This window comes from Rhinoderma darwinii, chromosome 3 (assembly GCF_050947455.1).
Source record: "Rhinoderma darwinii isolate aRhiDar2 chromosome 3, aRhiDar2.hap1, whole genome shotgun sequence".
Taxonomy (NCBI): domain Eukaryota; kingdom Metazoa; phylum Chordata; class Amphibia; order Anura; family Rhinodermatidae; genus Rhinoderma; species Rhinoderma darwinii.
Genome location: NC_134689.1, coordinates 95,691,281 through 95,716,839, shown reverse-complemented (window position 1 = coordinate 95,716,839; position 25,559 = coordinate 95,691,281). Strand labels below are relative to the sequence as shown.

Sequence of the window (25,559 nt, the reverse complement as noted above, 5' to 3'; positions counted from 1 at the left end):
AAATGGTTGAGATCAGCTCCTAGGATTGCTGACACTTCCTTTGGGAATGATCCCTTTAATTTAGGGTTAATTTCCCTTTTTTGGAGGTAGCTCTGTATACCCTGGGATTGGGGGATAGAAGAAGCCTGGGGGGAGGGGGTGATGCGGCTCCTGTTACTGGGCCACTTCTGTCCAGTGAATGGTCTTTTGGCTCCCAATCCCTAGTACGAAGTATTACCTCATCCCTTCTTTTTCTTTACTCTTTCTTTGTTCTCTTGCTGTTTATTTTGCTGTGTAGAGGTTTTATTTATATGTTTCCATCTATATCCTGTAAATCTCATCCCACCTTCAGCTGGCCATTCATGTAATGATTTTATGCACATTCTAAAGCGTGCCTGTATTTTCCGTTTTTTGTTTTTCGGAGCAATGGAACTGATGACTTGTCATGATAGACATAACAATTGTGTCTCAAACCTCTTGAAATCCTTGGCTCAAAAATCTTTACTTCTACGACCAGCTTTGTGTCCTCGCTATGTTCCTGTATTTGAATTGATGTTCTATACGTTTACAAATAGGTAGCCGGCTGTTTATATATATATATATATATATATATATATATCTCCTGCTTTTCTTTCTCACTCCACTAATCCTCACGTTGCCTTTGTCTTGTTTTCTTGACAACTTGTTGCAGTGTTGCTCTGATTCTTTTCACAATTTTTCAGCTTTTTTTTTTTTTAACCCCTTTGCTCCTATCTCTTTCCACATACTTCAGATTTACATACAACAAAACCTGTACTATTCTTGCTAAAATGTATAGATTTACATTGATAAATTTCCATATAATTCGTTTTTATTATAGGAGATGCTATGTGTACTAAATTAACATGACCTGGCAGTATTGGACTATAAATATATTACAATCTAGGGTGAACATAATGCTTTAAAGGGAATCTGTCTCTAGGACAGAGCTTTGTGAAAAAAAAAAATAACTCGTTGGCACAAGTCCCGCCTTTGAGTGATCTCAAAAAATGGCAATTGGGGCCTTAGAAAATAAGCTCCGCCTCCTGGTCAGGGGTGTATGTCACGTGATTCTTCTTGGCTATTCTGAATGGCTGTAGACAGGGGAATGGCCTATATGGCCAGCTCATTTTCACCCACCAATTGACACTCCTGGTAAGCGGTTTAATACTTACAGTCTGCTCTCCTCTAGACCTCTGCCTTTTATTACTCAAGTATCGTTTAAACGCCATGAAGCCTCATCTTTATACTTATCTTGGTCCTCACCAGTGTTGACTATAGACATTACATGTTTATTGGCATATCCAGACAATTTGGGTGGGATCTGCTGACTATCCTATATGGTGGGCCATGGACCTTACATAATTTGGGTTGGATCTGCTGACTATCTTATATGGTGGGCCATAGATCTTACAGAATTTGGGTTGGATCTGCTGACTATCTTATATGGTGGGCCATAGATCTTACATAATTTGGGATGGATCTGCTGACTATCTTATATGGTGGGCCATAGATCTTACATAATTTGGGTTGGATCTGCTGACTATCTTATGGTGGGCCATAGATCTTACATAATTTGGGATGGATCTGCTGACTATCTTATATGCTGGACCATAGATCTTACATAATTTGGGATGGATCTGCTGACTATCTTATATGGTGGGCCATAGATCTTACATAATTTGGGTTGGATCTGCTGACTATCTTATATGGTGGGCCATAGGCCTTACATAATTTGGGTCGGATCTGCTGACTATCTTATATGGTGGGCCATAGATCTTACATAATTTGGGATGGATCTGCTGACTATCTTATATGGTGGGCCATAGGCCTTACATAATTTGGGTTGGATCTGCTGACTATCTTATATGGTGGGCCATAGACATCAAATTATCAGCAGATCTCATAAAAATAGTCTTAATGTAGCAACAAATCTATAATGTCATTGACCTGCTCCATGGACTATCCTTTTTCGGCCAGACGGCACTCCCCCCATTATTCTTGTTTCTGGTCTCTGCCAGACCCCACCTTAGGTTCCTAATCTCTGCCCGCACCTCCTCTGATTCCATGTTTAGATTCTTGTAAGTTTCTCATGTTGCTCCTAAATGCTGGTTATGAGCCACCTCATAGAGCTTCACAGTTTCAATTTCATGGGATAGGCTGGAAATATAGCAATGCATTTTCTGGCAAAGTTCCCCTTTGTTTTTAGTTCACTAATGAAATATGAGTCCTACATCCAGTAGATGCCGAGATTGTCTCAGAGCGCTTCACTGCATTACACGTTTGGCTGTACTGAGCCAGGGATACAGCTGTGTCTTGTACAACTGCATTGTCCTGACGTCTGATCATTGGCAGGAGCAGCTGGTGTCTCATCAGGAGTACCACGTGTTATAATGGAGCTTTCTTTTACGCAGAGCTCAGAATCTGTAGGCTATAACATTCATTTTCTCTGTAGGATAAGGGTATGTGCACACACACTAATTACGTCCGTAATTGACGGACGTATTTCGGCCGCAAGTACCGGACCGAACACAGTGCAGGGAGCCGGGCTCCTAGTATCATACTTATGTACGATGCTAGGAGTCCCTGCCTCGCTGCCGGACAACTGTCCCGTACTGTAATCATGTTTTCAGTACGGGACAGTTGTCCTGCAGCGAGGCAGGGACTCCTAGCATCGTACATAAGTATGATGCTAGGAGCCCGGCTCCCTGCACTGTGTTCGGTCCGGTACTTGCGGCCGAAATACGTCTGTCAATTACGGACGTAATTAGTGTGTGTGCACATACCCTAAGGGTGCTAGTACACATTCAGCTTTTGTTCAGGTTTTTTTAATGCATTTTTTTTTTGTGCCAAAACAAGGTGTGGATCATAAACAGAAAGTCAGTCCCATAGAATCCACACCCACATGCGGTACTAAATGGCTGTACAATTTGTCCGCAAAATCTTGTGGCCATTGGGTACTGCAAGCGAGAAGATTTTTGGCTGCATTTTCTTTGGATCCACTCCTGGCTTTTTGCTTAATAAACTGCAGAAAAAAATGTGTGCTAAAATCCTAAGGCCTTATACACACACACACGAGCGAAGTTCACGTCCGTGTTATGCGCGTTAAAACAACGTCACACAGACCTATGCAATTCAATGGGGCCATTCAGACATTGTGTTTTTCACGCAGCGTGTGTCCGCTGCGTGAAATTCACTGCATGTCCTATACTTGTGCGTTTTTTGCGCATCACGCACCCATTGAAGACTATTGGTGCGTGAACATCACGGACAGCACACGGACGTCATCCGTGTTCTGTCCGCGATTCACGCAAGAGTTGCTAAAGAAATGAGAAAAAGAAAAACGCCTTCCAGTTTTTTTTTTGCTGACGTAAAAAAGCGTGACTTACGGATGACATACGTGCGTAAAAAATGCAGACGCACCGTACACAGATGTCACATGGAACTGCAATGCAGTAAAAACGCTGCATTTTTTACGTGCGCAAAACTGACACGTTCGTGTGAAGAAGGCCTAACACACGTGATCTATTAATTCAATAAAGTAAACCTCCGGGTCACTGTAATAATTTCACTAATCAAATCAGAATATACAGTTAACATACCTGGTGCCCACCTTTTCAACTTTGCTGCCATTGTTTATCGCATTCCCAGTGCCCTTTTCATGTATGTGAAATAACCGCCAACTTCTCAGACTGCCCTATGTGTGTTTTGGTAGTCCGAGACACTCTATTAGGCCTAGTTCACAGTGAGTATTTTGCAGGCAGAAAAAGATTTTGGCCTGCCTGCATGTTTTTTGCCACGGTTTTTGCAGCGTTTTTCACCCGTGGCCATTGAGGACTCTGGGCAAAAAATGCCATTAGAAACGCTTTTTCTGCCTCCCATTGATTTCAATGTGAGGTTATAAGCGGAACACTGGCAAGAAAGGACACGCCGCTTCTCCACCCAAGACCCCCCCCCCCGCCCCCCGTGATTTCGGCCATTTTTTGGTGCTGGTTCTGACGCGGTTTCCATGTCAATATCGGCGCCAAAAAAATTCAGTGTGAGCTGGGCCTTAGAGTATCATCTTCGCTGGTCCATTGGAGAGCTTCTGTTCAACAGTCACACAAGTGTTTTATGAATTCCGTATCTGTAATGCTGGGCCCTTACTCTATCTCCTAACCTTCCGTATGAATCTGTGAGTAAAGAATTCTTGGCATGTTCAATTGCATCGAGTATTACAGAGGTATTGCTTCTGGTGGAAAATACGATGAGGTATCGTATAGTGGCCCATGGAACGCCTATGGCTACGTAATATGGAACTATAGGGAATCCTTGTGCATGAGACCTAAACTAATGCTGTTTTGAGCAAACCTATTACAGGTATAGTATAGCTTCCAGGCAATCTTTGGTAATTATTTGGAAAACCGCACAACTTTACATTTTCCTTCCTGAAATGGTTACTGCCGATATTTGAACCTTCATCTCAGGACAATTTCCATTACTAACACATCTGTTTTATATCCTATCAACCAATGAAGTCTGTCTGGCAATAAAGGATAATGGTACCTGTATAACTCATCAATAAAACCTATGTCTTTAGGGTATATTCACACATGCCAGTTGTGTGCCAAATCGCAGTGTTTTTGCTGCAAATCTGCTCAAATTGCAGCAAAACCCCCTGCAAAACTGGCTCGTGGGAATACACCCTTATTGTCCTGTATGTATGTGTCAAGAATTGAATACAATATGTAAAAATATCTATTCTTTCTGGCTGAGAAAAGAAGGCTGATTGATAAAGACGATCACCATATTCCTTGCATCGCTTAAGCTCGGTTGTGGCGCCACTAAAAATACTTATATGACTGAATGGTAGGTCCAACTGCTGGAACCCCCCAGAACTGCAAGAACGGGTGTGCCAGGTCCCCTATGCCTGGCAGAGAAATGTCTAATGCATGTGTTGTCACTCTCCATGAAGGGGTTGTCTCATGAAGATAACCTAATAAAATAAACAAAAAGTTGGCTTCTCTAACCCCAAGCAATCCGCTTTTATCTCTAGAGGTAGACACTGACCGCCACACGTTTCTCCTGCTGTGGCCGCTGAAGGGGAAATCTATCGTTTCATGCCGGCCGTAAAATGTAAGGCCTTCCATGTAATGCATGGACGTGCCCAGTCTCCCAAAACCGAGCCACTCTGACATAATGTCTCTCTGTTCTGGCACGTAGATGTGGGTCCCGAGCAGGGGACTCGGACATCCATATGCCCTAAAAGGCCTAAAGGACGGGTTAGTCGTGGTGACCATCTCCCTAAAGTCTACGGGAGGTACATTGGTAACAATCAGATTTCCCACCACTTCCTTGTATGCTATTAGCAGAATATAAGCACCGTTCATGGAAGTCTGTATTATGCGGTTTATGACCTTTTGTTCTTGGATATTCTAATTCTACTCCTTTTTGTGAGGTTGACCACCTTTATATATTTGTAAAATCTGTAATAGAAGAGATTTGATTAAAATAAATTTCAGAAAGTAGAAGCAAGAAGCCAGTGCCAAATGAACAAACGTCACTATATATTTTTATAACACACACGTGATCTTTATATGTATTACTCTTAGGGTATGTTCACATGTAGTAGTTTTTTCAGGTGTATTTCTGAGCGTAAACGCCTGGAAAAACACTAGCAAAAAGCTTAACTGCTTCCCATTACATTCAATGGGAAATACACTGTGCTGCTTACATGAGGTGTATTTCTACTCTGCTGAATTACAAAAAACAAAACTTAAGACGAAGCCTCATAAAAAGTAGCATATCCCTTCTTGAGGCGTTTTTGGAGCTGATTTTCCATTGACACTATGAAAAACGTCTGGAAAAAAAAAAGCTTAATTTTCAGCTTAAAAAAACCTTGAAATCAGAGGCTTCTTGCAAACAGCTCTGTAATTTTCAGCCACTTATCGTATGTAGTGTGAACGTGACCTTAGTGATCTAGAGATTTTTACTTTTCTGCAGGCAGACGCATATTCTTTTGGTTGAGAGATGTTATTATACGAGTCAGTCCTGTGGAACATTGTTCATAACAGAAATATGTTCTCTGCACAGAAGAAGGTTTATTCTATTTCTCAATGACTGTACGAGAGATTTAAAAATCCCAACTCCTTTTAAGGTAATTCTTCCCTTTAATTAGAAGTTTAGTACAATATAAAGCGTTTTTACAGTCCTTTCTGGAAATCCTTTATTATGAAGCAATTGCCTTCTAGTCCTTGTATTATTAGCACCTAATGAAAATGGATTCCACAGCAATATTACCTTGAACTTTAAAAGCACTGTTGACCGCGATAAGAGAAACCTTAGCTGATAAGAGTAATACGTTTCTTGGATTTCTGAAACATAATTAGTGTTATTATTTGGAGCAAGTATTGGAAGTGTAGGCCTAAAGCTTGCCATACACTTCATAGCAGTCGGCTAAATTCGCATTCGGCCGACTAAGGCCTCCGTACACACGACCGTAAGGGTTTTTATTGTCCACAAATAAAGGATCCGAAGGCTACGGATACACATCCGTAGCCGTTCGCAATTGTGGAAGCATTCATAGACTTCAATGGGCGAGTCCGTGCCGCAATTGCAGACAAGAATAGGACATGTGCTAAATTTTGCGGATACATTTCTACGGCTCGGACACACATCCTGAAATATACGGAAAGGTGTCCGTGGCCAATAGAAATGAATGCGTCTGCAATTTCATCCGTAAGTATGGATGAGAACTACGGTCGTGTGCATGGGGCCTTAGAGGGTACACCAACAACAGAGGGCCCCTTTGCAAGATTGGTATATGGGCCCCTGGTATCCTAGCTGCTGATTTGATAACCGTTGTGTGCTAGTCAGTGTTCCATCTAAGCATTTGTAGCCAGTGAGCGTGGCACTTAGAACCTAGGCTTTGTTCCCATTAAGGTTGTGTTCACATCACATTTCAACAGTAAGTGCGGTGTATGTCGATTGTATCCATAGGCCCCCATTGACCCGACGTATTCCAAGAGCGTCTTTTTTGGCATATGTTGATGTACCTTGTTTTTTTACTGTATGGAATAGCGTAGTAGACAGTGCTATTCCACTCAGAGGCATCCAGAAAAAAATGTTAAGCAGTATACGTTTTTTCACAATGGACCCTATGAACGACATATGCCACTGTATGGCTATACAGTGGCATATCTTGGAACCTTCCTTCAGAGATATATATGTTAGCAAATACTCCCATTGTATACCTCCGGGAGAAGGCTCTGACTTGATGTGAACCGAGCCTACGCTGGGCGATACAGAGCATCATCAAATAAATCAGAACTCGCAGCACCTTAATAATTAGTTGGTCTAGGGCTGTGAGGATGTTCATATCAGAATCCGTCTAGGTCAGTGAAGGGGTTGGTCAGGAACACTGGTGGTATAAAGCAGTGCATGTGTTAAACGTTCATACCTGGAGTCCAGTACTGATCATAGAGATATACTGCTGTATAGCTGCAAGTTCTCTCAGTGATCGGGCAGAGCGAGTGCTCTGCCCAATCGCTAGGGGGGAGGGGTGCTCAAAAAGTCTGTGCGGAAGCAGACTTAATCTGAGCAGGGTAGGTTCTAAGCTGTGCTGCCGCGTAGCAAAAAGGGGATAGTGTTGCTAGCCATAGAGCACCTCACTCATGGCTCTCCAAAATATACCTCAGTGGTAATTTTGAGAAATAGATGGGAATGAGCCAATAGTAGCATCAGTATTCCCTTATTTTTAAAGTGGGCAACCTTGCCTGCTGGGCACCTGTGTACATATGGTATATTCAACGTAAAAAATTCTCCTTGTGCTTTCATATGAAATTAGAGGTATACTATATTACAACAGGGCCCTTTAGACGTCTGTGGGTGCCCTATTAAAGCTGTGTACAACTAGGAAGTTTTAGGAGCCATAATACGGCCTTGTGCAAGAAGCTGGGATTAGATGTACCCCATCGAGTGTAAACGTAGCGTTTATCTAGATCTGACTAATATTTGCTTTTCACATAGATCACACAGGGCGGATACGCTGCGTAAAAGTACACCATTTCCACCCTGTTCCCCGCAGGGAATTTCAGCCGAAAACCCGCACTAAATTGTGGTGCAGTTTTTTGGCCGGAATGTCCGTTGCGGAAAACTGCAGGTAAAAAAAAAAGCCTATTCTTACCCATAGTCCTGGCGACCCTCTGATGTCCTGCAGCCTAGCCTCGTGGGATGATGTTTCATCCCATGTGACCGTTTCAGCCTGTGATTGGCTGCAGAAGTCACACTGAATGAAATGTCATCCCAGGAGGCCGGGCTGAACACAGAAGCAGAGAGTGGATAAGTATAATATTTTTTTTTCACCGCAAAAAATTGCAACATCTGTTATGTTTATGCGGGTTTTACCTCTCCATTGAATTCAATCGGGAAAAGCCGTTATTCCGAAGCATAAATTTACATGCTGCGGATTTGAAAACCCCACCGCAGGTCAATTTATCAATGTTTTTTCGGCGTATCTTTTACGCAGCATGTGGTTAAGATTTGTTCAAATCTCATCCACTCTGCTGCGGATTCTCCGCAATCAAATCTGTTGCAATAAATCGTCTGTGTTTATGTGTGGACATACACTTAAGCCGGGTTTCCATGGATCAGATACGCCGCGTAAAATGCGCGCACCGTATCCGACCTGGAACACGCAGCATCTTCCGTCCGCCAAACCGCACCACATTGGGGTGCGGTTTTTCTAACCGAATTTCCGCTGCAGAATTTCTGCTGCTGCTGGGCTAAAGAGGGAAAAAAAAGACCGTACCTACCCCCTCCCTCTTTGCTGCGCGTAGTCCGGCCTCCCAAGATGATGTTGCAGGCCATGTGACGCTGCAGCCTAATCCATGCGATTCCGCTGCAAAAGTCGCAACACGTGGTTTTCTGTTGCGGACTTTGCATCCACTTTGCTACTACTGTATTTCCGCACAGATTTCCTTTGCGGAAATTCTGCAGTGTTTACTCTACGTGAGAACCCGGCCTTATACTCTTTCTGTGTTTATGTTCGACTTCTGATTTTAGCGTAAAAATATGAATTCAATATACTGACCGAATCTGCACTGTGTGTCTTATTGTCAGAACTTTCTTCAGTAGACGCCATTACATGGATTTTGGGTTTTGTTTCTTTATTGAAATAAGAATTATCATGATATTTGATAAATTCTTGTGTGGTCCTCACATGGGAAATTCTTGGCCATTAGGGTGCAGTCACATGCGGCAGATTTCGTAACAGAAATTTCTTCGACTGAAAATCCGTTCCACTCATCAAATCGTAGTAAAAACGTATGCGGTTCTAACCTCACCTGTACTGCAATGTGTGAATGGACCCTTTTTCTCTATGTAGGTTCCACTCCTGGTTTTGGCTTCCAAATACTGACAAACATACTGCCGTGTGAAAGAGAACTTAAAGTGGTTTTACACAGTCTTTTTTATATTGGGTGATATATATTTATATATATTATTTTTTTTTGTTATGGAAGTTTTCAACACGCTTTTGTTAGCCAGAGCCAGCAGTGGATCCCTAAGGAAGGAGAAATATCAGTCCTTTTATTTCTCCCATTCCTTTTGAATCCACTTCTGTTTTGGATATAAAAAAACCCCAAAACAAACGCATTGAAAACTGCATAAAGAACTGCCACAAAAACGTAGCTTTTTCTTTAAAAAAAAAAAAAAAAGCTGTGTGAGAGACCATTCTTAAAGGGGTTTTCCCATCTTGGAAAATTATGGCATATTCACAGGATATTTTTGTAAAATTGTGACAAAACGGTGCGACTTCGCCGCAAATCACGGCAAAAAGTGCATTTTTACTGCAACGTGTGTACCCAGCCTTAGAAAACTACATAGACCAACATTGTTTTGCTGCGGCTTTACATAAACAAACGCTGGTAAAAAAAAAAATGCAGCAAAGACAGCCTGTGGGACCCGATCCTTGGGGTATATTCACACGCAGCAGTCAAATCGCAGTTGTTTACCACCAAACGCAGTGAATATACCCTTAGAAATCCAGAATCCACTTATGCGCCATGTTGTGTTCATGCTTGAAGCCATGCACAGAATGTGTTATGTAGATAAGAGAATCTTAATGAATCTTTTGCGTTTTTAGCTCCCCAGCTCTGGAATGTTGTATGGCATGACAATGAATTATTGCTAAGCTTTTAGGACATGTCTTCTTTTTGACTAGAATGGATGATATGTTTGGTATAGGGTTTGATAAGACAGATCCCTGCAGGGCTGATCAGCATTTCCTCACTAACTTCTTTAGCTTTTTTGGAGCTGCCAAACAGCTGTCAAGTCATGGATTGCAGTCTGTGGGGCGTCTTTTGCTAACATCTACATTTCCTTTCACAATTATTTGTTTTGTTACACCATCTGTCAAATAACCACAATGTCTGGACCTTTTAGAACAAAGAAAATGACCTCTACAAAGCCACCTAAAATTGTATATTGCCTGAGTTATTTTTATTTATTTATTTATATATATATATATATATATATATATATATATATATATATATATATAACTGCGTTCTCCTAAAGAAAGCTAGAATATAATACCAATGAACTGTACATTTGTTTGCAAATGCTGTGACCACTATAAATACACCTGTTTATTAGATTTATTGCATGAGTTTTTTTTTTTAGTTTTTTTTTTTTTAATATACATTTTATACCCTGGGTGATTTTAGTTAGTTTAATTCTGGTTCCTACCATCCCCAGATTTATATAGGCTTAGTCCCAGTTCCGGGTGTATGTGCAGCGTAGGTTCCCACCTCCGAGGTCACCTTGTCGTGGCGGGTGGGCTCACACAATTTGATCACAATGTGCGTTAAGAACCTCACTATTGTAAGTAGATTTAGCAGTAATTTCTATTTAGTGACATTAGTGTTCGTAGTGTGCTGTTGCCATTGTGGGTGAATTTTTGCCTAAAGGTTAAATTCATCTCGGGGAAATGTTGGTTTAAAAGGCATGATCTTCGAAGAAATTTCTCAGGTCTGGAGCTCTAATCTATTATATTCACACTTTGCGAAAATCATGGCAAAAAATGCAAAATTACTGAGGGATGGACCTTAATGCGCACCACAACTGAGGAAAAATCATGGCGAAGCACTGTGGCAAATCTGCATGTTATTGCTGTCTTGTTGTGACTATGGTTCCATTCTTGTTAGGTTTGGTTCCACAGTGTTTACATTGAACAAACCTCATCCACACACTGCGGGGGGAAAAAAATCTGATGAAAAAAAGGTCACATAGTGACTTGCGATGTTTTTTTTTTTTTTTTTTTTTTCAATCCACGTAATGTCAATTTATGCTGCGGAATCGTTGCACTTTTGTTGCGTGTACTCCCCTTTTGAATTTAAAAGAGTTAAACCTTGCAACAAATAAAAAATTTGATTTTTATTGAAAAAAATTCAAATCTGAAAAACCGTTTTTGATTTAAGTGTAGCTAAACGTTTGACAAACTTCTGACCTGTCATAGTGACGTGTCAGAAGTTTGGATTGGTGGGGGTCCGAGCACTGAGACCCCCACCAATCGCTAGAACGAAGCAGCTGAAGCGCTCGTGTGAGTGCTCAGCTGCTTCGTGTCTGTTCGGCTTTTTCCGGAAATAAATGTATAGTGTACGGACTCATTAGAAAGTCTATGAGCCCGTACTCCGATACATCGGCTTTCCGGAAAAAGCCGAACAGACACGAAGCGGCTGAGCGCTCACACGAGTGCTTCAGGTGTGTTTAAAGACTGCATAAAACACCATCCACCCATAGGTTGCATGGTGCTCTGTGCATTACCTTCTATTGACGCCCCCCTTATTGTGTACTTAATAATAAAGTCATGCCAGACATTTGTCTATATAACGCTGCCCAATCAATAAACTAAGAAATGCATCTTGTACAACTACCTTTCCTTAGATCCGGGCACTAAGTGTTTGAATTGTGGGGCAAGCTCCAGGTGCCCAGGCCATCAGGATCAGTGGTGCTCCCTCAGTTCTGACAGGTAATGCGCCCTGTGCGACCGCACAGGTTGCACAGTCCTAAGGCCGGCCCTGGTCACGCTATCCAATATGGCCAGCCCAAAGATGATGAATGTCGGGCCTTATACATAATCTTCAATGTGATTATCCCCCCCCCCCCCCAACTGTTTTATGGTCCACTGTAGATGACAGTTCTTGCAATGACAAAGAAGGGTACAATAGAGATAAGAGGCAACGCTCAGTAGAGATACGGCACTTGTGTGACTCCATGTGTTGTCAGCATTCTTATTGTAATGAAGATGTCTGAAATCTATTGGACATCTGTTGTCCTGTGAAACATCTGACCACTGTACTAGGAGGTGCGTGACCATATGTATCTGGTGAGATTGAGCTGAATAAATAACTCTTTGCCTAGTTTTAATTTATTAATTTATGTTTATGCCATACGGTATATGAGAAAAAAAGATTGACGCTTTATCGTTGTCCACTCTTAACTGGAGTTTTTACAAAAGCAAAAACTGGGCTCAACTTGTCACAGGCCATCCCAAAGCCAATAATTTTTTTTTTACATTTTTGTTACATTCATTTTAACACCTTTTAAATTCATCATACACATTTGTCATTTTCGACAACAATATAATGTTAAGACGTTCTGTGCGTAATATGTTACAATACCATAAATGTAACATTGTGCTGGATGGAACTGATTGTCTTTATCTGATTACACTTAGGCCGAATTCAAACCAACGTAGGGAAACTCGGACGTTAAAAACAGCCGTTTTTCACGTCAGTTGTCCCTGTGCGGGTCCCTTTTTCACAGATCCCCATAGACTGGAGTCTGTCAAGGGATCCGTGAAGACAGAAAAAATAGGACCTGTTCTATTTTTCAACTGACCCTTCACATGGTCCGTTGAAACAGCTGTGTGAACGGCCCCATTGAAATACACGTGTCCATGTGATGGCTGTTGTTTTCACCGCCGTCACACTGATGTATACCATGATCATCTGAATTCGGCCTTACTGGGTAACAGGGGAAGATCAATTTTTTTTTTTTTTTTTTTTTCATCAGAAATTGAAGGACGAGGTATTTCCTTTAAAGCAACACTCCAGACTCTACTCGACTAAGGCCACTTTCACATGACCGTATTTTGCATCAGTATCATAGTGGAACCTACACAGAAAAAGTATAAGGGAAATCTTTGCACGTCTTGAGTTTTTTAATTTAGAGGTCTAAAGAATTCCATTAGGCCGCGTTCACACCCGTTCTCACAGATCCTTCATAGACTTGAGTCTATTGAGGGATTTTGTAAAATGAGCAAAAATAGGACATGTCCTAGTTTTTCATGAACTGAGTGAATAAACCTATAGACATGCATTGATTTTAATGTAGCCGCGTGACAGCCGTTAAAAAAAAGAAAACATGTCTTGTAAATAAGCCCTTATACTTTTTCTCTGTGTAAGTTTCACTCCAATTTTGTCTTACAAATACTGATGCAAAATATTGACCGAAATACTGCCATGTGAAAGCAAGCTACGGCCACTTTCACACTGCAGTATTTTGGCCAGTATTTGGAAGCCAAAACTAACAGTGGTACCTACAAAGAAAAAAAGCATAATGGAAAGATATGCACCTCATTTCATCTATTGGACCAGCTTTTAGTTTTGGCTTCTGAATACTGCCATTTGAAAGCGACCTTAAGCCCGGCGTTTTTTCGCTTTGGAGCTAATGCAAGGACCGCGGGCAAAAAAAAACCGCTCAAACAAGCAACGCAGGTGTTTTCTGCCTCCCATTGGCTTGATTTCAATGGGAGGTCAGAGGTGGAAACCGTGGCAAGAAAGGACAAGCTGCTTTCCCCCCCCCCCCCCCCCACGAGCGGCTAAAAGAAGCCTTGGAAAGAACTCCTCTGACTCCCATTAAAATCAATGGGAGGATATTTCTGACAAAAATCTTGGGGTGAGCATACCCTTAGGCTCATTTGCCTCAGTATATGTGAGGCAGTGTCCTGTTCTTCTTTTTCTCACTGGTGGTTAGTCATTTGTACTTTATAATCATTCCTCCATGCACTGAATTTTTGATGAGCCTGTAATAGACTTGTGCTTATAAACATCAGCCAATCCTGAGGAGGCAGAGCTTCAGGGGGAGTGAGAGAGCAGCAGACTGAACCAATGATAAGACAGAAGGTGTGTTTCAGACTACCTCACACTCCCTGTAAGCACTGTAGCTAGGCTGAAGTCACTGAACACAGCTCTGCCCTAGTTGAGATGAGCTAAAAAGAAGCCAAGCAGCAAGATCTGTGGAAAATAAATATTTTATGATAATCACCTATAGATACTGACTTAAATATCATTTGAGTGCTAATGACTGGATAGCCACTTTAATATTTTTGTGTGATGTGGTTGTATGACCATCAGTGACCACAAAGACTTCCCACTGGTCCAGATGCAAAGCCAGGCAGACATGTCGGAGATGGCAAGAGTTCAGCTGTTTGGTTTTCTTTAAGTGATCTTAGCCAGCATTCAGAGCTCATAGCTCACAGATGCTTAGGGAACTTCAGTTGTCTACTACAATTATTTGACGGAAAAGCTACCAGTGCAACAGATGACCGTGGAACAGATGCCAGTGCTGGTTGCTTGTAATTAACCACATTCACTGCACATGGCTGCTCATTCCCTGAAGAGATGAATAATTACTGTTTGGCTACACTATATACTGTTCAGCTGCTTGGTGCATTGGGTACTGATCCATTTGCGATTTTTAATTATTGCCACACTGGGAATACACGGAGTGGCAGCCGCATGCGACCTAAACCACGCCCAAATGCGATGGCGAATGGCTGCACAATTTTGCCGGTAAAACTATTCCCCACCACATGTGGCCGCACTGAGTATTCTCACCCTGACTCTGCCCTTCACTAATAAAATTTCATCAGTTTTTTTTTTTTGTTTTTTTTTTTTTTTCTCGCTCCAGTTTTTTGTATGACTGTGTAAACATCACTTCATAACATTGACTTACGCAAGGAATACCTTTTCTGTTTGGAGGTGCTGAAAATTTTAGGGAATTTGATGAAAGACCAGTTTTTTAAATATATTGGTTTTAACCAAATCACTCGTATTTGCAATGTAATTCCCCTTGGCAGCCTTAGGGCGGATTCAGACTAACGTGTTTTGTCTCCATGCCAGCCGCGTGGTTTTCACGTGGCTCGCGCGGACCTATACACGTCTTCTGTGGGACAAGCGTTATTCGCGCAATAACAGTAAAAGAATGAATGTAAACAGAAAAGTACCACGTGCTTTTCTGTTTACAAACATCCAAACGGAGTGTCATAAATATGGCGGCTCCGCGAAAAGCACGCAGCCGCGCATCCATATGAACAGGGCACACGGAGCTGTCAAGTGCCTTTTGTGCACGCAAAACGCCGCGGTTTTTGCGTGCGCAAAAACGTCACGTTCGTCTGAATCAGACCTTACTCAGTTTTTAGTTTTTTCCCAAGTTCCCTATCAGCCGGTCCACGGGCTGGTGAATATTTTTCCAGCTATAAGATTTGCAGGCACATATGCAGTCTCATTTGCAAGCTTTATACTGGTTTTGTTCATTATAAATAATACAATGTAAATTGATTTCCAAATAAGAGCGTGCCTTTAACTGTGGTCTAGAATCTTACAACAAGAAGTCAGACACATGAAATCAGAAGTAAAGTGAACCATTACATAAAAGGGTTATCCGGGTTATTAAAATTGAAGGCTATCGATATTAGAGCGGTGGGTGTCCAACTGTTGGCACCCCTGCCGATCAGCTGTTTGAAGAGGCTGTGCATTTTATTGCACCACTGTCCCATTCACTTGAATGGGGCAGTGGTACAATACCTTGCAGGGCCGCTACAAATGTAACAGCGCATGCAAGAATGAAGAGGAGAACCATGTAAATAATGATATAATTCCCCTTGCAAACTGCTTTATTATTAAAAAACAAACAAAAAAAAAAGTTAAAAAGTTACATATATTTAGTATAGTCTGCTGATTCGCCGGGCCAGGGCGCTTTTAAAAACAAGCAGGGGAAGGGAGCCAGCACAGCGCCCCCTTCCACCTGCTGTACACCCCAGCCCTACCACACACTACCCCTGTATAAGGGCACCCCCACATTGTAGAAACTTACCTGCAACATACAGCGCTTCGTCCGAATGGCATAAACTCCTCCTCCTCCTCCAGCACTCTGCGCTGTGAGGAGGAGACAGCGAGCGACGGTAGACGTGGCCGTCACTCGGGACACATTCCAGTGATGGCCGTGTATTACCTGGCCCCATAGACTTCTATGGGGGCTGGGCGAACGGCCGAAAATAGGGCATGTCCCATTTTTTGACGGCCGGGTTTCCCAGCCCGTAAAAAAATTGGTTGTGTGAATAGCCCCATTAGGGGTCTATTGTTCTTACTGCGGCCGTGTGAAACCCTGTCGTGTGAATAAGGGCTTTCTTTTCCTCCCTTCACTGTTTGTTTACTCAATAGAACACATGAATAGTACAACTGTTTGTGTGTTATTAGTTTAGTTAGATTGTGTTTGTTATTCTTGAGTCACATTTTATAGACAATCAGACCTCATTTTATTAGTAATCATTGCAAAAATCAATGCCAAAGGGTTCACTTACTTTTTCTCCCTGCACTGTTTGTATACTCCATAGAACACATGAACAGTACAAGGGTTTGTTTGTTGTTAGTTTAGTTAGATTGTGTTTGCATCTCTGTGTCACATTTGTAGACCATCTGACCTCAAATCATTGCAGAAATCCAGGTAATGCCAAAGGGTTCCCTTAAGGGGGTTTTACACTGGGCGATTATCGGGCAGACGAGCATTCATAGAACGCTCGAGCGTTGCCGATAATTGCCCTGTGTAAACAGGGCAGAGATCAGCAGATGAACAAGCAAACACTCGATCATCTGCTGGTCGTATAGTTTTAAAAAAGTAAAATATTATTGTTGTCGGCAGCACATCTCCCTGTGTAAACAGTGAGACGCGCTGCCGACATGATAACGTATGGGGAAGAGCGATCGGAGTAACGACCACTCATTCACTGAAGCAAACGAGCGCCGATCAATGATGTCTCGTTGATCGGCGCGCGCTGCATCGGCCGATTGTCGGCCGGTGTAAAAGGGCCTTTACTTTTTCTTTCAACTGTAAGTTGAGTGTTGATCTTAGAACATAAATCAGTCTTTTGTCAGTTCTTATAGCATTTTAGCGTTGGTGTCATATGTTTTTCTTTCTGGATTATGTTTCCATTATTGTGTAACAGGACAATGCTAGAAGGTCTATTGTGTTCAGACAAGAAGGTTTTGTTCTTTTAATGTAAGAGGATGCAAACTCTTAACCGTTTTAGGTCACTTGTTTATGTTAAAGAAAAATGCCAGGATATTTGCAATATGCTCTGAGGTCACATTCTGAATTCCAAGTATGTCATGGATGTAATACATATGAACTGATGTAGATATCATATTCAAGGTGGAGTTGATGTCATGTTCTAGAGGAAATGTTCCAAGGAAGCCAGTAAGATTTATTGGCAATCTACTGCGTAGCCATGGATTGGTAAGCTGAAGGGATGTCATATTTCACACTGAATAATTTTAGATCTCTACGGTGTAGAAAAATTATCCATGCCAATTTGTCTGCTGTATCTTTTTTGCAGTAGATACATATTTGTGATTTATGAAACTGTATACATTAGAGGAAGAAGTGTTTTCATACCATGTATAGTTATACTGTTTGGACAGGGACTGAAAGCCCTGAACGATTCCAGAACTGCCACGTCATGAGGACATTCCTCAAAGAATAGCAATGCAAGCTTGTATGGCATCTCTTCTGCCCACTATGCACGATGAGCCATGTGGGAGAGGTGGACCATGCCTTTGTGCTACTGAACTCTAGTTGTGTTTGTTTCAATCCTTCACCATAGGGGGTTATAGAATTGTTGAACGCTAATGGATGATGCCTTATGCTGATATTGTATCCGTAGATGAATATACCTGTGTTTTATTAAATATTGCTCGAAGGATTGAACACGTTTAGTGTCTTCACTTCTTAATATACAATCTTGGAATGTCATGGCGCAATGATCAGAGACCATCGGTGCACAGACTCCATTCACTACGTTATTCTCTATGGATGTGTCCCATTCATAGAGCAACTTTTATTAAAATGCTGCAAGTAAACAAAGAAGGCATCTATTGTCCTGAGATTGGCATTCGTGTATATAAACGCACTACATGTACTTAGTTATGTGAGTTATTTTTTTTAAAAATAGGCCCAAATCATATCCGTTATGTCCACATCAGCCAGAGGCCATAAATCTGGATCACTTCTGCTCACTTTGTATTATGTAAGTAAAAGGTAATACATTTTTTTTTTACATTGATGCCCCAAATGTCATTCTTGTGGAGTAAACATAAAAAAGCATAACTCCCAAAATAAAGAATAATATCAAACAGAACTAAAATACGTTGGGAGAGCCCATGAAGCTTATGGATCAGGAGCATTGGGGAATAGACACTATTTATAATCTACATAAAAACTTTGTTACTTTGTAAATACATTGTATTCCTTTTTCTGTACTATCTATTATTCTTCATAGCCCCAAAATAGTGGTATCCATCAACAATCTGTTGGCAGTCTATGGACTGACAGTTGAGGGAAACAAAGGCTGTGTACACATTTTGAAATTATTATATTTTTTTTCCTTTTTAATAAAGAGGTCTATCAGTGTGATTGGTGCAACTTTCGAAATACTTTTTATGAAAAATTTGTTTTACTTTTTGCTTTGTATTCTGTGTACACAGCAGCTGTATCGTGCGCTCAGACCTGAATCCATCAGGTCCGCCGGACTGACTAGTTCAGTGAAATCAAGTCCTGCGTGTCTCTGTTATGAATTTAGATGTGATTGGTAACAGCTCAATCCTGACGGCTACAGGTCTCCGCACTAGATACAGCTGCTCTGTATACAGGATACAAAGCTGCTGTATCTCAAAAAGTAAAAATGTAAGAAAAGTGTTTTGAAAGTTGCACCAAACACACGATCAAATCGTGGTTGGACTGCACCATGTGAATAGACCCTTCCAGTCCTTTGTTTGTCCTGACATAAGCAGTAGTAGATGTGACTGGCAAGTCTGTTATCTCCCTTACGCTATTTAAGTAACTGTGCTTGAGGAAGATAGCTATTGGTGTTGTGCCTATGACCAGCAGTATGGTGGGTAGAGTTATCTAGCATAATGGTTTAGTTACATGACTCGTTTTTTGTGGCGGTTTTTGCCACGATTTTTGTAACCAGTCCATTGCAGATACAAAATTCACAGAAAAAATACTAGTAAATGCATCTGCATTTTCAGTGGCTTTTTTTTGCCTAATTATTTCGTGTGCCCCACCCCCATATGAGACTGATGCGTGCTGTAGGTGAAAGACACTTGTACAAAATGTTACTAAAAAGATATCTTTACTGAAAACACATTTAAAAAAACCATTAAAAGGCAAGATGTTTTTTTGCATACGTTTTTAAACGCCGATAAAGTGTGTGTGCGTAAATCAGGTCTAAGGCCCCATGCACACGACCGTAAAAACTCCCGTAATTACGGGCCCATAGACTTCTATTGGCCACGGGTACCTCCCCGTATGCTTACGGGAAGGTGCCCGTGCCGTTGAAAAAGATAGAACATGTCCTATTTCAGGCCGTAATTGCGGCACGGGCAGCCCGTAGAAGTCTATGGGGCTCCCGTAATTACAGGTGACTACGTGTGTGCACCCGTAATTGCGAGAGCGTTACTAGGCGACCTCAGTAAATAGTCACTGTCCAGGGTGCTGAAAGTTAAACGATCGGCAGTAACTGTTTCAGCACCCTGGACAGTGGCTACCGATCAGAATATAGATAAAGCTGTAAAAAAAAAAAGACGTTCATACTTACCCAGAACTCCCTGCTTCTTCCTCCAGTCCGGCCTCCTAGGATGACGTTACAGCCCATGTGACCGCTGCAGCCAATCACAGGTCAGTTACAGGCTGCAGCGGTCACATGGACTGCCGCGTCATCCAGGGAGGTCGGACTGGATGTCAGGAGAGGGACGCGTCACCAAGACAACGGCCGGGTAAGTATAAATTTCTTTTACTTTTTATTATGGAAAGGGCTGTCCCTTCTCTCTATCCTGCACTGATAGAGAGAAGGGCTGCCGATTACTGCAGTGCAATTTTGCAGCCAAAAACGTGCCCGTAAATACGGGTGGAATACGGGTGACATCGGACCCGTATTTACGAGCACAGGTCCGTAAATACTGGTGCAATACGGGTCGAATACGTGTGACCAAGGACCTGTATTGACGCCAGTATTTACGGTTGGACAAAAATACGGTCGTGTGCATGAGGCCTAAGTGTGTATTTACATGGGTGGTTTTTGGGGTGGGGGAGTTTTGCCGTGATCTTGTTAGTTCACACGCTTGTTTATACATTTCATAGAGAGAGAGTTGTATCGAAGCTAGATGGAGATTTGCAGTGTATTCCCTGTAGCTGCTCTTTTGTAGAATGTCTGCTGCTAAGGTAACTAATCTTCGCAATCCTCTTAGGTAAATTAATCAAAGGCTTGTTTCCTGTTTTTATTCTTGTTTATTTTTCGTATGATACGGACAGAGACCTGTTATCTCGTATTGTACCTGTAGTCCTTCTGCAGTTGAAATAAATAGCAAGCGGCCACTTTCCTTCTCAATACCATCTGTTTGCTTGGGTTACCTGTGTTGTGGGTCACTGATGGGGTATGTTAACACGTAGCATAATTGCTGCGTATTTTCCATCTGGATTTGCATGTGGAAAATCTGCAGTGTATTACAATAGCAGCAAAGTGGGTAAGATTTATTAAATCTCATCTACGTGCAGTGCAGATCTTCTAATCCGCAGAATTTAAATTTATGATTGTGCTTTTGTTGCAGATTTTTCCACATTGGGTTCAATGGGGAAGTAAAACGGATTCTAACAATGGTATACGTCGAGGTTTATGTTTAATGGGTACCATTAAATTAATCAGTCACAGACTTCGTTTATCGTAAGTCTGTTGCTTCTCCTGGCGTATGTTAAATGCCGGACAAAATTCCTGATGTGCACAGAGCCTAACATGTATTTTATATTTAGCGCCTTTTTGTACAAGGGTTTTCGAGGTTTTGTAGACAAACTCCATACTTGGAGCAAGCTGCTTTTTAATAAAAAATGCCACGGTCCCCAAAGACGTTAAAAATGTCCATAAAAACTAAAATGTTATCTGTGCATTTTCAGATTTAACTATAGACTTTAAACTAACATTTGTTTTTTCCCTAAAAAATGCCACATGAAATGTGTGAAACCGGTCCTAAGGTCTTCAATGCTAGGCCATTAAAGAGGCTCTGTCACCAGATTTTGCAACCCCTATCTGCTATTGCAGCAGATAGGCGCTGCAATGTAGATTACAGTAACGTTTTTATTTTTAAAAAACGAGCATTTTTGGCCAAGTTATGACCATTTTTGTAGTTATGCAAATGAGGCTTGCAAAAGTCCAAGTGGGTGTGTTTAAAAGTAAAAGTCCAAGTGGGCGTGTATTATGTGCGTACATCGGGGCGTTTTTAATACTTTTACTAGCTGGGCGCTCTGAAGAGAAGTATCATCCACTTCTCTTCAGAACGCCCAGCTTCTGGCAGTGCAGATCTGTGACGTCACTCACAGGTCCTGCATCGTGTCGGCCACATCGGCACCAGAGGCTACAGTTGATTCTGCAGCAGCATCAGCGTTTGCAGGTAAGATCAACTGTAGCCTCTGGTGCCGATGTGGCCGTCACGATGCAGGACCTGAGAGTGACGTCACAGATCTGCACTGCCAGAAGCTGGGCGTTCTGAAGAGAAGTGGATGATACTTCTCTTTAGAGCGCCCAGCTAGTAAAAGTATTAAAAACGCCCCGATGTACGCACATAATACACGCCCACTTGGACTTTGACTTTTAAACACACCCACTTGGACTTTTGCAAGCCTCATTTGCATAACTACAAAAATGGTCATAACTTGGCCAAAAATGCTCGTTTTTTAAAAATAAAAACGTTACTGTAATCTACATTGCAGCGCCTATCTGCTGCAATAGCAGATAGGGGTTGCAAAATCTGGTGACAGAGCCTCTTTAAATAGAAGTCTGGACTAGCCTGGCTGACTTCAAATAAACACAATATTTTGTCATCCCTGCTTCAGTGTAATAGTTGTCACGATACCAGAATTTGGACTTCGATACCGATACTTTTGTTCAGTATTGCGATTTCGATACCAAAACGATACTTTGCCAACAGTAATAAAAAAAAAAATGTTCTTCCATTTTCTGATGTGAGGCACGAGGTGTGATGAATTTTGAATGAGCCTCACATTGATAGTAATTAACCCCATCATGTTTCTCAGTCATAATGCGTTAATGTGTAAGATACATGATGGGGTTAATTACTATTCGGCCTTATTCACACGGACGTGTCTGTTTTGCGCGTGCAAAAGGTCCGTGTGTCATCAGCATATGGTGCGTGGCTGCGTGATTTTCGCGCAGCCGGCGTCATTATGACACTCTGGTTTTATGTTTACTGGAGCGCGCATCACGCGTGGCACCCGGAAGTGCTTCCGTGTGCCGAGCGCGATTTGCACGCACCCGTTGACGTCAATGGGTGCGTGCTGTGCGAAACACGACCAAATATAGGACATGTCATGAGTTTCACGCAGCGCACATACGCTGCGTGAAATTCACTGACGGTCTGAACAGGTTTCACGCGCGTAGCACGGACGTATAACACGTTCGTGTGAATAAGGCCTTAATGTAAGGCACACAGGTTAAATTCATCACACCTCGTGCTTCACAATAAGTGAAAAAAGTTTTTATTTTGTTTTTTTTAGAGCGTACACATCATAAATGTCACAAAAAAAATATTTTGCAGGTTATTACGGCCGCGCCAATACCGAATATGTGTATATTTTATGTATAGATTTATTTTAATGTTTATTGTAAAAAAGGTGCAGGTGTATTTTTTGAAAAAAATAAATAAATAACTTTTTGTTTTTACTTTATTTTGAAACTTTAATGTACTGGTATATGTCTATATGCCAGTACATTAGCCTGTGTACGGATAGTACACAGGCAGTTTTTAGGACATGCCTAAGTATGCCCTAACCGGAAATATGGTAAGACAGACTGGGGGTCCTTCAATGGACCCTGGGCTGTCTGCCCATATATGGTATGTCCCTCAATCGCATCACAGGGATTCCTGTGACGCGATCCAAGGGGCATCCCCCCTTCTCATTTTCCTCTTGAATGCAGCATTCAGGGGAATAACGGCGGAGATGAGAGGTTTCTCAGATCTCCACCATTATAGAGCAGAGCTGCGTCTGTGTAATGCAGCCAATACCCCGCTCCTGACAATAAGTGTGCGCGCGGTCCGCATGAGGTGGTGCGGCCGGCGCTGCACTAATGAGCGGTGGTTCAGGCACTGAAGACAGAAGCTGGGGGTGTTTTGCAGTGTGCCCGCCATGTTCTGTCTACAGTGCCGCCACTCATTAGTGCAGCGCTGGCCGCATCGCATCATCCTGAAGGCAAGCACTTGTCAGGACTCAGGAGCGGGGCAATGGCTGCATTACACAGCCGCAGCCCCGCTCTCATACATTCATGTGTTACAATGCTAAGCTGTGCGGCCGCACAGCTTAGTATCGAAATACATGAAATAACGGTATCTGACAGTTTGGGGGTGCACAGTATCAAAAACGTATCGAAGTTTCGATGCATCGTGCATCCCTACAGTGTATTACATAGTTGTCAAAAAACTGATAAAGGGAATCTGTCTCTTTTAAAAATAATCGGTCAATCACTGCCGTTACTAAAATATCTCCATTCCATTCCAAAAATCTTACAAGGACATCTAACCCATGTGCGTCATGGCTTGTACCACTTTCTATCACATACAATTTTCCACACTGGTAAATACATGACCTAATATTTGTTAATAAATAACCTTTTTAGGTTTTTAAAGGTGGAAAGTACTGGCAATGCTGTAGGACCTAATATCTAACTTGATCGGAACAGGGAACAAACAGAGGTTATTGTGTTTAACTCATTTGCCTCCAAAACCTTTTTAAAGTTACTCTGGGCTAAAGCTGTGCCTCTCACCCACAATGTTACAACCTCCACTGGTCTGGATACTCTACAGGGTCTTCATGCAGCCTGCTAGGGTGGTCTCGTCCCAGGCAGCAGGTGTCCTATACAGACCGGGAACCTGCACAGCGATCCATTGATGCCAACTGTAAAGATGCCAACTGTAAAGAACCCAACAGCTGTAACATCAAAAGTTATGATGGGATTGAATAAGAATCGCTGTGAAAAAGTTGGTAGAAAGTCATAAACACGGTGAAATTTCCGTCCAGATTTTCCGTGTGGAAATTCTGCAGCGTTTTCGCAAGAGAAATTTACATGCTGCAGATTCAGCATCCGTACCGCAGATCCATTTCCGCACGTTTTCTGCGTTTTTTTTCCTTTCTTTAGGGTGTCTCTGAGGTTTGTTTAAATCTCATCCACTGTGAGGTTATGTTCACACGCTTAACCAAAAACGTCTGAAAATACGGAGCTGTTTTTCACTGAAGTTTTTCGAGCTGTTTTCTATAGAGTCAATGAAAAATGTCCCAAGAAGTGACCTGCACTTTTTTCGCGGGCGTTTTTTTTACGAGGCCGTTTTTCAAAATGGCCGCTTAAAAAAACACCCCTTCGGAACAGAACACCGTTTTTCCAATTTGCAATCAATGGGCAGATGTTTGGAGACGTTCTGCTTCCAATTTATCAGCCGTTTTTCGGGACGTTTACGGCCTGAAAAACGTCTGAAAACACTCCGTGTGAAGATACCCTTATATGCTGCGGATTTTCCCGCACGAAAATTCCACAGTGTTTACGTTGTGTATGGACATACCCCTAAAGCCCTGTTCACACTGCGTTTTTTTGCAGGCGGAAAATTTTGCCTAGAAAAATCAGCTCCGTTTTTTTTGTAAGTGGTTTTGCACCACAGGCGTTTTTGTTTTTTTTGTTTTTTTTGTTTTTTCTTACCTCTTCAACGGGCAAAGGGAAAAAACTTGAGCGTTTTTTGCCAAAAAAAATGCATCTAAACACCACGGCCATTCGGGGCGTTTTTTTCCGTCTCCCATTGATCTCATAAGGGTTTTTGAGGCGGAAAACCTAGGGCTTGTCGCTTTTTTTTACCACTAGTTTTTTTTCGTGGGAAAAAACGCCTCCACCTCCCATTGAAATCAATGGGAGGCAATTTTGGCCGTTGTTTCCGCTGAAAAAAACGTGTAAAAAAAACTCTGGGTGAACAGGGCTTAAGACTGCAGTGTCTTGCACATGCTCACAATGCAAAATCGCATGCGATTTAAATACATCATATATTATGTGAGATCTCTATTTCTGCCTTCTTTTTTAAAATAAAAAATAGTTCTACAATAGATTTCTTGGTCTATTAGGGCCAGTTCACACAGAGTTTTTGACGCGGCAACTGCGTTGGAAAACATGCTGAAAATGCCTCCCATTGATTTCA

General features: G+C 41.9%; 1 protein-coding gene across 6 annotated transcripts in view; it reads left to right on the top strand.

Moving 5' to 3' along the window:
* The window catches only part of DBN1 (drebrin 1), a 75,405-nt gene that overhangs the window by 1,366 nt on the left and 48,480 nt on the right, over positions 1-25,559 (top strand). The window lies entirely within an intron of this gene.